The sequence below is a fragment of the Mastomys coucha genome, unplaced genomic scaffold, assembly GCF_008632895.1.
Source record: "Mastomys coucha isolate ucsf_1 unplaced genomic scaffold, UCSF_Mcou_1 pScaffold15, whole genome shotgun sequence".
NCBI lineage: Eukaryota > Metazoa > Chordata > Mammalia > Rodentia > Muridae > Mastomys > Mastomys coucha.
Window position 1 is genome coordinate 114,819,848 of NW_022196897.1, and position 16,173 is coordinate 114,836,020.

The following is a 16,173-nucleotide window of genomic DNA, read 5'->3' on the forward strand; positions in this document are numbered from 1 at the left end:
GGCAGGAGACTGACTTTCCTTGAAGTTTACACCTCAGATACCGCCTTCACGCAAAGTGTGCGTGGCACTTCCCTAATATAATATAGACAATTTGGTCTCTTTTCTCTCTCTCTCTCCTCTCTCTTCTCTCTCCTGTCCCCTCTCTCCCCATGACAACTTCCCTGGCCTTCTTCCTTGGGGCCAGTGAACTCGCCCACCTGAGAGCAGCTTCCCAATAAACTTGCCTTTAATATAATCTAATCTGGCTTGAATTGGCTCATTTCACTGGCAGAGGGATAACCTATCAGTTAGGTATCCTTTGGCTCTCGGGGCACATTGTCAGCCCTGTGATGCTTTGGCAATGTCCCAGTGACTTCCTGTGGACAGGTGCCTTCCCTTTCCCTTTTCTGACCCAAAGAAGTTAGTATCTAATGTAGAAAAGAGCATTAGAAGGAATCTGTGAGATCAGCAGGATCACCCGTGGAAGGGACACAGAATTCTCCGTTTCTGAAGCTTGGTTTTTCTCTGCTGTCAACAGAGTATTCAGGCTGCCATATATGGCCTGCCACCTCTTCCTCCACCCATGCAGGCATGAATCCATCTTCTTCTGCATCCATCCAACCAGGCCTAGCATCTGTGGACTCTATCTCATCTCCAACCTTTGCTCATCTGACATTGCCAATAAAGAAACCATTCATAGATATGCCTTTTATTTTTTATTTTGAGTTGTTTTTGTTTTGTTTGTTTGCTTATTTTTAAATGTGTATGTGCCTGCTTGTTTTCTTGGAAGGCATCAAGTCTCCTCTTCTACCATACTCCACCTATTACTTTGTGAGAAGGTCTGTTCCTGTACCTGGGCCTTGTGTTTCATCTAGCTTGGAAGTCCAAAAGCCACTGTGATCTTTCTGTCTCTGCCTACGCAGAGCTGTTCCAGGCAGACAAGGGATGCCTGGTATGTTACATAGGATCCAAATTCCAGTCCTCATGGTTGTTCAGCAAGTGCCCTTAACCACTGAGCCATCTCTCTGGTCTTCTTGTCTCCAGCTACCTAGTCTCGTGTAGCTCAGGCTGCTGGCCTTAAAGTCTCTGGGTAGCAGAGGATGACCTTGAACTTCTAACTTTCTGCTTTCACTCCAGAGTGCTGGATAGCAAGTGTGTATTACCATGCTCCACTCTGTAGAGCTGGGGATCAACTCATGCATCCTAGGGGGTCCTAAAAATCCCAGAGAATCAGCATTTGCCCAGACCTGCTTAGAAATGTTTCTCCATTTTAAAAATGCCAACTTTCACTTACTTTGATTGTTTAGGAGAGAAAAGTTTTCTAAAATAAACCATAAGCCTAAAACATTCTTTTATTTATTTATTTATTTTTATTTAAAATTCTATTTTCACCTGCAACTATATCTGTGAACCACCTGTGTACATGGTGCTTGTGGAGGACAGAAAAGGGCTTTGGATGCCCAGGAGCTGGAGTTGTGGATGCTGTGAGTTGCTGGGAATCAAACCTGGGCCATCTGGAAGGTTCCTCAGTGCCCTTAACCACTTAGGCATCTTTCCAGTCCCAGACTTGACTCCCTTTTACAAGTCCACACCTGTCATCTAAGTCTCCCTGGATGGTCCAGGTCAGAGCTCCTGAAGAAAATGGCTGTTTTGTTGTAAGAGCCGGGGGCGGAGGGCTAGGGGGCACATCAGGCTGCTTACTCTCTGCACTAGGTGGTCCAGTTGCTCTCTCTGCCTTCTTTGTCTCCCTTTGGTACCCAGAGGCTAGGGTTCTGCTCTCATCACCCCTCCAGCAATTTCTCCTTTAATGTTCTTGAACTGGAAATTTACTGACCGATTCTAGACTTGTGTATAAAGAAGATCCCAAGTTCTTTAGGCATTTACAAAAAACTCTTTTATAGTTTTATTGTTTATTGTTAAAGTGCAGAGTCCTCACCTTGAACTCCTATGTTTGCTTGACTTCCAAACTGCCTTGACTTAGGAGGTCCTTGGCTGCCTAAGTCCTGGAAATGGCCTGGGGTAGATTAGGTGTTCTTCCTTGGTTCTTACTGCCTGAACAAGGGAGGAGATGGCAGAACCATCTTTGTTGTCCCCACCCTTGGAGGACAGCGGCAGGGACAGAAACACAGGGTGGGGTTAGCTGGGTCCCAGACTGCTGAGGGAACAGCTTGGCCACACAGATAGTGTGCGGTGCGAGTGACTGGGGAAGGCATCTCTGGCTTTTCACCCTGGTGATGCCTAGTGTGGGTGAGCTACCAGAGCCCACCAGGGAGCCCAGCCAGGACCAGGACAGGGAGCTTGGTTTCCTCTCAAGGCCTGATGCATGACTAGCACCAGAAGTGACATGGACATTTGGGATGGGGGTAGGTCAGCCTACGTGTGTCCCACGTGCCACAGTAACACACAGTGACTCCTCTCAGCACACAGCCAGGCATGGACATCATAGGGAGACTTTTCTAAAGACGACACTGACTTGTCAGGTGGAAACACTGATAGCAGACATTGGTAGGAAATCTCTTTCATGATTTCCCCAGAGAATCTCTGCCTTTCACCTAGTGACATGTGCTACTCAGTTGTGACAAGCACATGTCTGAGTTTGGACGCCTTGACCCCATTCAGAAACTGACAACCCCCTACACTGACAACCACACCTCTCCTTCCAAACATGAATGCTCCTACAAGTTTCTGAGCAAGGAGGTTGTGAGCTACTGATGTGTACATTCACTAGTACACAGGTATCCACAAAACATGCTCACATATAAACACAGACATGTAAACCAATACTGTATACATGTAGGCTCAGACACACATGCCCCTTCTGCACCATAACATACATAGTTAGACATATATACCAAATCTGTCCACTCTCATGATGCACACACAGACATTAGTGCCCACTTGATATGCACATGTGTTCTCAGACACACTCATTTGACACACTCACATGTATGCTCCTACACATTCACCCATTCTGAACCTTTGCATGCATGTATTGCCACATGTACCAATTCTCACTCTTGCACGCGTGTGTAGGCACACACTCCCCATTCTGCACACCTATATACATACTCAGACATATCTACCTGCTCTGCATGCTAAGACATGTGAAATCACTCATCCTGGCACACATGTGGAGAAACCCTGGGCCCAGCCGAGGATTTACTCGCTATCATTTTTGCAGTTACAAGGGCATTCTGCCCTCCTACTGGGTCCCTGCCAGCAGGGTCTTGGATGCTGGATTTTGGGGGTGGGGTTCGGGGTAGGGAGGACAGGATGGATGGGAAGGCATTTGGGGATGGGGAGGATTAAGTGAAAGGCAACCAGGCACTAGTCAGCCTGGGTCTGCTTGGCCCTTCTGAAGCTTACAGGTCTCTGGCCTATGAGATTCTTGTGTTCAAGTCGATGCTGGCATGGCTGGTGAGCATTGGGTATTCCCATGAGATCCTACAACACACCTATGACCCCATCTTCCCTGGCAGGTGCAGGAGCTCTACTGAGTGGAAGGCTGTGGCTACTCTGGAACCCACATCAACGGCTCCCAGACTTTCTCCAGAGGGCTGGTGTTTACTCACTCTGTGGGAACCTGCTGAATGTGTGCTGTCGTGGAATCGGGGCGGCTGGAGGTTCATGGTTTCATCTGCCTATTGGAGTAAAGGCTCAAGAGGCAGAGGTGGAAGGTGCGGGGGGTGGGGGGGGAAGGGGAGGCAGCTGGAGGAAGGAGGGACTATGAGAGGAGAGTGGTGTGAAGAGACACCACAAAACAAATGCCAGCTGGACAGGACAGGTGGAGAGCGGTGGGAAAGAATGACCGAGGTCTATAGGCCTCTGGGAGGCTCTGTGATGTGTGTGTGTGTGTGTGTGTGTGTGTGTGTGTGTGTACACGCGCGCGCGCGCGCGTGCGCTCCTTCCACTTCACTGCAGGGCAGAGATATGGAGCTTCTACACCAGCAGATTCATTCAGAGGGTCAACTTTTCTTGCTTCCATGGCTCATGCTCTTCCACCTGACAGGTGAGGGCCAGTTGGGAACACAGGAAGTCCTCAGGGCCTAGCTCTGGCCTGGTAGACTGCTGACTGTCTAGATTCTCCCTCCCAGAGACATCTACGCCTGTCTGGGGGATTTCCTCTCCAGCTGTTTCCATAACATCGTGTGCCCTGCCTTACCCATCCAGAGCTGGAGGGGCTCCAGGAGCTCCGGAGGAAAGCCTCTACTTCAGGCCTGTAACCTTGCTGACCCCAAGGGTGGGTCTCAGCACAGGGTGAATTTCTTCCCCAGATGTCTGAGTCATAAGCCCAGGCTGCCCCCAGTGAGGCTAGAGAGGTCATGTGGTATAGAGAGGTCATGTGGTGTAGCCCTCAGTGTCAGGAGCCAACAAGTTAATAACTAGCAGGTGATCTTCCTGAGTCTGCCTTGAATTAATAAATAAATAATCCATGGTAGATTTGCTCCGATAGACAAGGCCCAGAGGAAAATCATCTTAGGAAAGATTCCTGCTGTTAATATGCTTTTCCTGCTATATATGTTAAACATATATTACATCACTAGGTATTAGTCCACTCCTTTGAGTAGATCTCTGCAGAACAATGAAGATGAACTGTCTTGTAGACAAGTAGATGACTTCTTAATTCTTAATGATGATCCTATAAGAATTCCTAAAATTATATCAATATTTATTAAGCTCTTTTATAGTGGGACTGCTATTAGGTCCTTTCTGGTAATCAAAACTGCAATGAGAACTCTGCCGGTCTTAAGTGTCACTTCTGATAGTAAGCAGGCATTCTACTACTCAGAGCACGTTCTAAGAGGGTGTAAAACCATTAACCAAAGGTCATAAAAAGGGAACTGATGATTTATTATAAATGCTAGAAAAGAAAATATTGACTAGGTTTATCTATACAAAACTTCACTCATAACTTAGTTATGTTTTTTAACTCTCCATGAACCTGTGGAGCTGTGACAAGTGATGAATGGTTAGCCAGATAATTACTCCTAATGGATATGCATGTAAATACTCACTGTTGTAAACTCCTTATTCAATTCATGATTGGAATATGTGTGAACTTGTGATGAACTCTTTTACCATGTGATCCTGTATTCTGAAAGCTGTGTAAGTGTTGGAGCTCAAATGTCCCTTGTCCCACTTAGGATCATTGCGATCATTTAGGTTTTTCCCTTTTCTTAGAGAGCTTTCATAGGAAACTTTTTACAACTTAGAAATTAATGCTAGATTCACTTTTCAAAGTGTTTCTTTCTGCGACTTCAACTAGCAGGCTGAAAGTTAGAGCCACACAGTGCCTGCAGAGATAGGACAAAGGCCACATCACTTAATCCCCTGCTATTAAGCTACAGGCGTTACTTGCTTAAGCCAGCAGCTTTTAACGCTCAGAATGAGCAAGAAAGTTTTTAGGACTTTTTAGAAAGTTATCATCACATTCAGTATACTTAGAGAGCTAGAGCATCTGGAGACCATCAGTCTTTACGGCCACACCAGAGTCCTATCTGTGTCTCATTTCAACCTGCCCCAGGCCAGAAAGCTCTGGGCACCTCAAGACTGGTGGACACTTCCGCCCCCCTCAGCTGTTGACTCTGTCTGTCTTTGTCTGTTTCGGTGTGACACTGGCTATCATCTTTGTGTCCTTTTGAAGCCTCTTTTAGGAAGCAACTGATGCCATGTCCATCTGTCAGTGAGTAGCTGGAATCCCAGGACTCCTGATATGTCTGTTGGTGTTCCTGAGCAAACTCCAGACCTCCAGTTACCATAGAACTTACCCCATTTTCTGCTGAGGACTTTGGTCCATGCTTTCTTGGCCAACACCCACTGCCTTGGACATAGACATGCAGGCAGGCAGGTAGGTATGGGTATGCATGCATGTATATGTGTGCACACTTATGTATATATAGGGGAATGTAAACACATGTACTGTCTTCTGTAGGGCTGTCTTAAAGAAATATTTTGAAGGACTTGGAGAAATATGTGGAGAAAGATGTGAGTGGCCATAGATCACAGAATTGATTGGCTCATCCCCTTTTCCCAGGTAGCAAGCAGCCAGGCCCTGCTCATCTCCCTCAAGGCTTTCACAGACCCCTCTGGCTTTCTACTATGGAGCCTAGGTTGTAGGTGACACCAGGGCTTGAAAGCCATGAAAGCCAAATCAGCTGATCTCTGGGAGGCCCAGAGCTGGGAGGTTGGGAAACCACTGCTTTGCCCCAGGCATGCATCCCCCATCTCTCTGGGTAAGATGGATGTAGTTGGGAAAGTGCTTTCGGCCACCAACAAACTACAGCTGTACTGACATGAGTGTGTGCACACGAAAGGAGGGGCCTGGTTTTCTTCATGGCCCCAGGGGACACTGAGACACTTAGAAGGGAGGAACAAAAGCCTTCTTACCCTCATCACCCGGCATCTTGGGTTCTAATTTCTTGGCCTTTCAACTCCAATTTTCCTACCATCTTGTGCCTGAGGGCCCAGAATAGGGGGTGATGTAGTGAAGGCAAAGGCTGGATGCCCTCTGGCCTAGCCTAGAATGACTCTTGATCCCGGCCCTGGCCCTCCCAGGCCATTACAGCTTACCTGTTTGCTGTCTCTTGGGTTTGAGGGGCTGGGGAGGAGGGGTATGTATGTGGAAAGAGCAAGAGGGCCAGCCTCTCTTAGTCCAAGCTTTGTCTGAGGAAGAGCTATGTGAATCCTCATTCCCCATGGGTAGGCCTCCCTGGAGTCTCTGAGTGGGTGGGGCAGAACCACTTACATCTTCCTCAAAGGCCTGTTAAGAGACAGTAATATATTTGAGGGGGACTTAGGAGGGTGCGTAAGCTACCTGTCTGGCAGATCCAGGAAATCAAAGGACACACCCCGATCTATGGGCATGATTAATATTGCCTGCTGGGTGGCGACTGTGTCTTGTTCCATGTCCTTGGGGCTCTTCACTGTGAGTAGCTCTGGAGGCTAGCCTGAGAGTTCACACGAAGGGAGTCCTCCTCTCTCCCCCAATTACCATTGGTCATTTAGTGTCTGGCTTGGCTGGGGGTGTGGTGGCTAGAGACCTCCTGGTTCCTCGGCCCAGGGTTGTCTCATTAGACTCTCATTAGGTTGGCAGGCAGCAGCCAGCTCACTTCTTGGACTGTGTATGCCTATGTATCCTTCCACATTTCTGCACCTGCCCCACAGGTAGAGGCCCACAATCTGGAGGCCATACTTTGTTCTGATTGTGGTAAACACACAAAAGCCCATTTTTCTTTCTTCCTTTCTTTTTCTTTCTTTCTTTTCTGTCTTCCTTCCTTCTTTTCCTTCCTTCCTTTGCCTGTCTGTCTGTTTGTTTCTTTCTTTCTTCCTATCTGTCTGTCTGTCTGTCTGTCAGAAGAAACAGTCCTGAGGTAGGTCGACATAGTGATGGCAGTTGTTGACATCTTGTGTTTCATGGACGGGAGGCTTCCTGACTCTAGAGTTTACCTCACCTATGGCTGCTGCTGGCTCTCCTAGCTTGCCTGTCCCTGGAGACCGGGATCCAGAAGACTGCTTTAGGGCCTGGTAACAATCCCTCCTCATCACTTCCATACTAGTCCTACCACACAGACCTCCCCACCCTCCCTGACCAGGGATGGCATCGTTCTCTTGGCTCAGGGCTCCCTCAGCTTCTCCAGGACTCCAGAAAGCTCCATGTGGGCTGCCTACACAGGTTCTTCACCAGTCCTGTGAAGGGACCAGCTTCAGCTTCCGCCTATGTCATCAACACCCTATGGCTTCCACCCCAGGGCAGAATGGTGAGAAGCATCCAGTCTTTCTTTGTTGAGGCAGACTCATCAGACCTGGCATGAGTTTCTCAGAGTTTGTCTCTATGATTTGTGTGTGTGTATGTGTGTGTGTGTGTGTGTGTGTGTGTGTGTATAGATGATAGGCATTTTTTATACTGGGGACCACCTATTTGGGAACATTGCCAAATTTAAGAAGTACCAGGACTGGAGTACTTGCTTGGGAGTTCCTGAGCTGTCCTGAGAGCTGAGCATCTGGATGAAAGAGAAGGATGAGCCAGGAGGGCTGCCATGTTTCTGTCTTCTGGAAGGGAATCTCAACTACTAGGTGACATATGGAGATCTATTTTTCTACACAAGGAAGCAGAGACCTAGAAAGTTAAGAAGTTTGTCTAAAATCACACAGGTGACAGGGATCAAGCTGGGACTAAGGTCCCCATTCTCTGACTTGAGGTCCCCAAGTGATTCCCAGAGCGGGCTTTCTCTCCCACCCTCCCCACCTGTCCTGAGGACTTAGTGTGTGAAAGGCACACTTTCTCATCTACGAGAGAGCAGGACTTGCTTGCTTTCAGCTCAAACAATTTCAGGTGTGCCGTTAGCTCTGTTGGGTCTGAGTCATTGACTCGTGACTTCTGTAAGGCTGGCCGCCTGACTCTCTGGCTGTCTTTGTCACACACAGCCCGTGTGTATCCTCTTTGCTCTGGGTTTAGTCTTATCTGACCTAAGGGGGTGATGGACGGATGTTGTGGCTGGGGTTCAGAGTCCTCTGGTTGGGGGATGACCGACAAAAGTAATCAGTGGGTAACCGAATGTTACCCAACATTTCCGTCTCCTGACCGTGCTCTTCAGAGTAGCCTAAGCATATGGAGAGGCTCCACACACCTGGTAGATCTGTACAAGAGTCTGAACTTACCTGGGGGTAGTCAGGATGAGGAACGGGGCCTGGGGCCTGGGCACACAGAAAGCAAGAAGGTGTATTTTGGACCAGACTTCCCTGGAGACCCCTCTGAGGCCTCTTGGGGGTCATGTTCACTCCGTGCTTCCCTAAAGCCTTTCCTCTTAAGCCACTGGGCACAGACTCAGGGGCCTGGCCTCTCATACAGGCACACACCACACCATGGGTGTCCCCTTCATCCCCTCCCCGCTCTGGCTCCCACTCCTTATGCGATGTATCTCCTCCTAATGTTCTGTGTCCCTTTCCCATAAGGGAAGGTTATATACTCTCCTCTCCTGGATCATATTGCTATTTTTGGAACAGGAACATTGGAGCCAGTATGGGCTACAAGCCATCAACTCCACTAAAAAAGAGATGTTAAGTGGTATGTGGTGGGTGAGAAAGGGTAAACCCGAGAGGAGATGAGCCTTCCCTAGCTTGTCTAGAACTAATTTGTCTCCATTTGTGCCCAACTGATTTTCCCCAGCTTTGTCTAAGTGCCTCCTGACCTTGTCCTACAGCGCCCTCTGCTGGTTATTCTACTAAATGACAGTAGCATGCTCTTGTGGAAGGGTTGCAATCGACCCTGTTTCTGGGACTTGCCTCTTTCTGGCCCCTCAGTCTTCACCATGAACTCTCTCCAGACATGCCTGACCGGTGGACTCGGCCTCATGCAGCTAACTAGATAGCTGTTATGGATGTCTGGGGTCAATGGAGAAGGAGCCTGAGAAGATGGGATTCTGGGTCAGTGACTGATGGGTCCTGGGAAAAAAGAAAACATTCCCCTGTGGCATGCTGAACAGGGAACCTGGGAGATTCGCACAGACCATTCAAGTCAAGAGTTACAGAAAAATATGACAATCTTAGGCTCAGCTGGATCTTGGCAGAGACTTGTAAAGCTTAAGGTGACTAGCAGGTAGCCATCTGAGTGGTCTCTGCTGGCAGGATCTCAGATTTTTACAGATGAGGAGGTTGAAGTCTAGAGTCAGGAAAACTGTTTCAATCCAACTCTATAGTCTGAAAACAGGATTTGGAGGAGTCCAGGGCAGTGACTGTAGGCCTGGGCATGTGGGCCTTGCCTAGTCCTCTGCAGTTTTCAGCCATGGCTGATCACTCTTTTGAGCCAGGCAGGTTACACCGGGGGAAGGCAGGAGCAGAGCCTGGGCAAAGTGGAGAGGTATGCTGTCTCCAAAGCTCCATACACGAGGAGGCTTGTCTAGCATGTGTGAGGTTCTGGGTGCCAGCCCAGCACCGAAAATAAGAACTATAGAACGAGCGCTGGTTATGACGCACATACCAATGATCCTATCACGGAGTGCTGAGGCAGGAGAATTGCAAGTTCTAAGCCATCCCAGGCTACATAAACGAGATCCTGTCTCAAAAAAAAAAAAATACCCCAAAGAAATAACCAACCAACCAACCAACCAGTCAACCAACCCCAAATGTCCAAACTACTCGTATGCATCCTGTGGTTGTTGTTGTTGTTATTATTATTATTATTATTATTATTATTATTATTATTATATTGTTTTTCAAGACAGGGTTTCTCTGTATAGCCCTGGCTGTCCTGGAACTCACTCTGTAGACCAGGCTGGCTTCAAACTCAGAAATCCTTCTACCTCTGCTCCCAAGTGCTGGGGTTAAAGGTGTGCACCACCACTGCCTGGCGCATCCTGTGGTTTTAAAAGAGGCAGCGTCTTTCCTGCACATGGATGTGCCTCAGTCCCCAGAGGGTTTGGACAATGGCAGGACTGACTGGCTTGTCCCCATCAGGAGGTCACCCTCAGGGTGCATACTCAGTGGCACTCTCAGGACTTTGCCAGGTCCTCAGGCCCATTAACCAACTTCTTCTTCTTCTTCTTCTTCTTCTTCTTCTTCTTCTTCTTCTTCTTCTTCTTCTTCTTCTTCTCCTCCTCCTCCTCCTCTTCCTCCTCCTCCTCCTCCTCCTTCTCCTTCTTCTTTTAAAGATTTATTTATTTATTATATGTAAGTACACTGTAGCTGTCTTCAGACACACCAGAAGAGGGGGTCAAATCTCATCATTATGGGTGGTTGTGAGCCACCATGTGGTTGCTGGGATCTGAACTTAGGACCTTCGGAAGAGCAGTCAGTGCTCTTACCCGCTGAGCCATCTCGCCAGTCCCCATTAACCAACTTTTAGACACTGTGGGATCAAAAACTTTCAGATGCTTGCTCACAACTTTTTTTTTTGTTTGGTTATTTGAGACAGGGTTTCTCTGTGTAGCCCTGGCTGTCCTGGAACTCACTCTGTAGAACAGTCTGGCCTCAAACTCAGAAATCCACCTGCCTCTGCCTCCCAAGTGCTGGGATTAAAGGCGTGCACCACCACACCGCCACCCAGCCACAACTCTTAAAGATAAATACAAGAACACTAACCAGGAGTCAGGATTGTATAGAGAAGGCGCTGCCCCTGATGGCATTCTTTCTCACATTCAACCTTACCCCTGCTTTAGTGAGAGCCTGCTGTCTGGAAGCAATGCCTGTAGTAAGGGAGTGAGCGCAGCCCTCCCTGTAGCAAGCATCCAGTGGTTTCTGGGGACCAAGGAGATGATTTGTAAAGGGCTGGTTTTCCTCTAGGAGACTCTAGGATGCTCCTGGGTTAAGCTCAGGGAAGCAGGATGGTTGTGATCACACAGGAAAGGGTCCATGGGGACAATCCATGGGCGGTTTCCTGGAGCTTGTTGGTCCACCCAATGAACCCCCTTATTTTATCCTGTAAGACAGAAACCTGGGTTAAGGATCTGGACTCCAAAGTAGATTTGGGGGTTCCCCTGACACCCAAGTTTCCTGCCATTCTCTCATGCCCCAGACGTTCAAGAGGGGACTGACTACTGAGTATCTCCAGGGCTGCAGGGATATGCTGTGCTGCCTATACAGGACCGCCTGCCTTTGATGGGCAGTGGTAGAGTGTTCTTGGCAAGGCTGAGAAGCCCAGGGGCATTTGTTAGGTGTCATTGCATAAGGCAAGGGAAAGAAGCACAGGTCTAACTGACAAGGGGAACAATGAAAGAAATTTGACCTCTTGGCCTGGAGATTTTGAGGAAATGAAGCTTCCAGAACCTTCCTTGTTCTGTGCAATCTGTGGGCTCCTTCTACAGCATATGTGGCCTGGAACCAAGCACTGTGTGTGTGTGTGGGGGGGGGGGGGAGCGGGGAGGGACTGCATATCTCAGAAGCCTTGGGGTTCATCTACATCCAAGTTCAAACCAACAGATACCTCACGAGCTGCTTGTGGAGTAAGAAAGGGCTAGCCTGGACCCTGCCTCCTGATTCTTCCCCTATAGTCAGAAGGTGAATGTCCTGGATGAAGTGGGATTTGCTTTTTGCAGCAGAACTGGGAGGAGCCATTTCATTGTGGCTGAGAAACTCTGTGGCTTGTGGCTCCTATGGGGGAGAGCAGTAGTGACCCCCCACATAGGCAGTGGGAAATTCACAGACATTTTGTTTCCAAGTACAGTAATCCTTATTTACGTAGAAATGCATACAACTATAAGTTGCTTTTTATTTTTAATTTCCTGTTTGATTTTGATCAAACAGGGTGTGAGAATTATATTGGCTTTTAAAATTATGGAGATAATGACATTGTTTATGAATTCTAGTTCAGGTTAGTCTTGGGACTTTGCTTTCATAATTAGGGACGTCTGGGTTCTTGGGGCCATAGGATCTGCTCAATGACTAACTGTTGGTGTCCTGTAATCACCCTTTACAGATAGCTGTGGTTGGTCCGTCATCCAAACCCATCCACTGTGCTCTGCAGGAGAGGGTAGAACATGCACTGTCCTGAGTGGGAGTCTTCAGATGCCAATGGTCAGGGAGGAAGGTGATCCTGTGACTTCAGGGCTGAGACCCCTGCTGTCATGAGGGACCTTATTTCCACCCTGACACTTGTGGGGCCTGCTTGTTAAAATGTCCTGTCAAGTCCTCTTCGGCTGGGTGTGAGCAGATGGAGTGTATGTATACTATGTGCCGAGTGTCTCCTGCTTGGTGTCCGTGTAGAGCAGGAAGGAATTGTAAAGTAGCCCTGTTTGGGGATACCCAGGGAAGTCCTAATCTTGAACCTGTACTTTGCCCATCTTTTCGTAACCGACTCAGTCCTAGACATGGGCTGGGTAGACATGGTCCTAGACATGGGCTGGCTAGACATAGACTGGCTAGACATGAGCTGGCTAGATATGGTCCTAGACATGGGCTGGCTAGACATGGGCTGAATAGACATGGTCCTAGACATGGTCCATCACCTGCTTGAAACAGTTTTTAGTAACTGAAAATGTATGGAAAAAGAAAAGCATTGAAAACTTTTTGTCCTCCCCCCTCTTTTTCTTGAGACAGTGTTTCTCTATGTAGCCCTGGGTGTCTTGGTACTTGCTTTGTAGACCAAGCTGGCCTCAAACTCATGGAGATTGGCCTGCCTCTGCCTCCCAGGCATATACCACCACATCTGGCCACATTGAAAACTTCCAATGAACCAATGTGGAGTCCGAGAATTCTCTCAGGGGGCAGTATAGCTGTTACCTTAGAAGGCACCCTTCTCAGGCATTGAACCTTTTGAAAATGTATGTTAACAAGAAGAAATAGAAATCTTCTAACCAACACTTCCAGGGTTATATTATGTCTACATGTAATTTTACTTCTAAATATGTCTTTTAAAAATTGTATTTCTGTGAACTTTGTGTTTCGAATTTTCTAAAGCCTACTGGGCTGGATTGTCTTACTAAACTGGATTGGATTGTCTCATGAACTGTCCTGTCATCCTGAGTCACTGCGACAGATGATTCAGACACGTGGCAAAACACACCAAAACTCTTCTCATAACTGGATACTTTGATGGGAACCTCGCACGCAACCCTGGAGCCTCAGAGTTCTGAGTCCTGACTTTAATTCTCCCCCACTGTCCAGTGTTTGTCTTAGTGGAGATGACTGTTGTTATGTGGTGGCTCAGACTGACCCTACCTACTGGAGGTGACCAAGCGGACCTTTGAAGGGACAGCTCTAACAATGCAGCTCTCCAGTTCACTCTCAGGAGGTATGAGCATTTAGAATGAGGACGGCAGTTCCGTTTTCCCACTTGCTGTGTATTCCAGAATACACCTAGGTTTGGCACGGTTAAGACCTCTCCTCAGAGTGCTTCTGGGCCCCAGAGTCTATAGGGTTACACTCTTCAGGCATAGCTCAGGTGCCACTGGCATTGTGTTTTTGCATGCTAGTTCATTCCTCAGAGGCTAGCTCTATTTCTTCAGTTATATTGTTTATCCCTTAAGACCCACACTTTTCTGGAAAGGTCCTGGTATACACTATAAAGCCAATATTACAAAACCTCACAGAACCTCTTTCCTGGGCAGAGGACAAAGGTATAAACCATCAAAACACCTGAAGGGCTCAGGGAGGGAGGAGAAAAGAAGAGGAGGAAACAGGAAGAAGAGGAAAAAAGAGGCCTTTATACACTCTGCCCAGTCTTCCCTAAGGTGTCCCCCGACTCTCCATTTATTCCTGTTCCGACTTAGGCTTCAAGGCATGCTGCTACCCTGGCTAGACTTCCGTGTCCTCAGCTCCTGACCATAGACGGCTCTTGTGGTGCCTTAAACATATATTTGTGACTCTGATTACAAGTCACCACTAGCTCCTCAGATCCTTGGGGTCAGGCCATTTTGGCTCACCATCCTTATCTCCGGTGCCTGCAGCATCCTGAGTATTTTACTGAATGAGAAAGTTGCTCCTCTGGGTTGCCTTGGAGAACTGCAGGGGGAGGGGTGGAGCAAAGGATGTGGAGTAAGGGAGAGGAGGTGGGAATAGACTATGAAGTTTTGACTTTGGAATCTGCCCTCAGGAACTTGTCTGGGGCAGGATAGGGTGGGACAGGGACCTCGACTTGAGTCATATGCTGCAGGCTTTAGTTTTAAACCTGACGTACCTCATTTATCTGTACTTTGGAGATGCATGGTATCACTCCCAGGGATATGTGGCAGATACTGGCAGTCGTTTCTTCCACATACACATAAAGTTCATAGATCTGACAGACATTGCCAAGCTTTCTTTGAGGATGAGTAGGGACATGTGACCTCCTCTTCCTCCTTCCCATGGCTAGAGCTGGTTGTGACCTTACTTTGACCACCTCCATCAGACTCCCAGACAGGTGGCAGAGCCCCAGGATGGATATGGACTGTGCCTGGTACCATCTTAGTAACACATACTTTCACTGGGCCTGCTGATGTGAGAGCTGAGTTCCAGCCACTGAGCCAGTACTTTAATTCTGGCCCCACATCTCCAGCAGCATGAAAACTGAGTGGCCTAGCCACTGTACTTACAGAGTAAATGACAGCTCTTCCTCTATCAGCGACCCTCTTTCTACCCCACCCACTTTTGGTGTGTGTGTGCACGTGTGTGCGTGCATCAGTGTGTGATATGCACAGACATGTGAAGGCCAGAAACCTTGGCTATCGTGCATTGTCACTCTCTGCCTTTTAGACAGTTTCTGTGGCCACTAGCAAATCCCAGAGATCCCGGTGTCTCTGCTCTACATAACTCTGGGGTTACAGGTGCACTTATGACAATCTTAGCCTTTTCTGTAGGTGTTGGGGATCTGAAAGCAGGTTCTTATATTTATGCAGCAAGTGTGTTCACACTGACTCGTCCTCTCAGCCCAGGTGGCTCTCACTTGCTAAACTAGGAGCAGTTCAGACTTTCTCAGGTTTGCTATTTCCTAACCATCACTCTCTCACTTCTCTGTTGTAGCTAGGTGTTGAAAGTTCTGGACCTGGAGGCAGATGGCTCAGAGGTGGATTCTACCTTGTCACTTAATGTCTGTCTTACTTTTCTATTGTTGTGACAAAACACCATGACCAAGACAACGTATAGAAGACAGCATTTAATAAAAGGTTACATTTTCAGTGGGTGTGCCCATGACTATCATGGTAGGGGTCATGGGAGCCATCAGGCAGCCACTATACTGGAATCAGGAGCTGAGGGTCCACATACAATCCATAGGCAGAAGTCAGAGAGACAAACTGAGAATGGCATGGATTTTTGAAACCTCAAAGCCCACCCCCAGAGACATACCTCTTCCAACAAGTCCACACCTCCTAATCCTTCCCAAACAGTTCCATCAACTGTGGAACAAACATTCAAATACATGAGCCTATGGTTTATTTTGCTACTTTTTAAAGATTTATTTATATTTCTTTTATGTGTATGGTTGATTTACCTGTGTGTATGTGTCCACAGCAGCCAGAAGAGGGCATTGCATCTGGGTCCTCTGGAAAAACAGTCAGTGCTCTTAACCCCTGAGCCATTGCTCCAGCCTAGGCCTCTTATTAAAACCATCACATTGTCTAACTGTTGTTTTCCTCTCTGTGTCACAGTTAGTGAGAGATATAGTGAGTGGATATGTAGGGAACAAAGCACTGAACCAGATCCTTGTCCAGTGTGTGTGTGTGTGTGTGTATGTGTGTATGTGTGTGTGTGTGTGAGGTATGTCTGTCTGTGTGTGTCAGGCCAGCT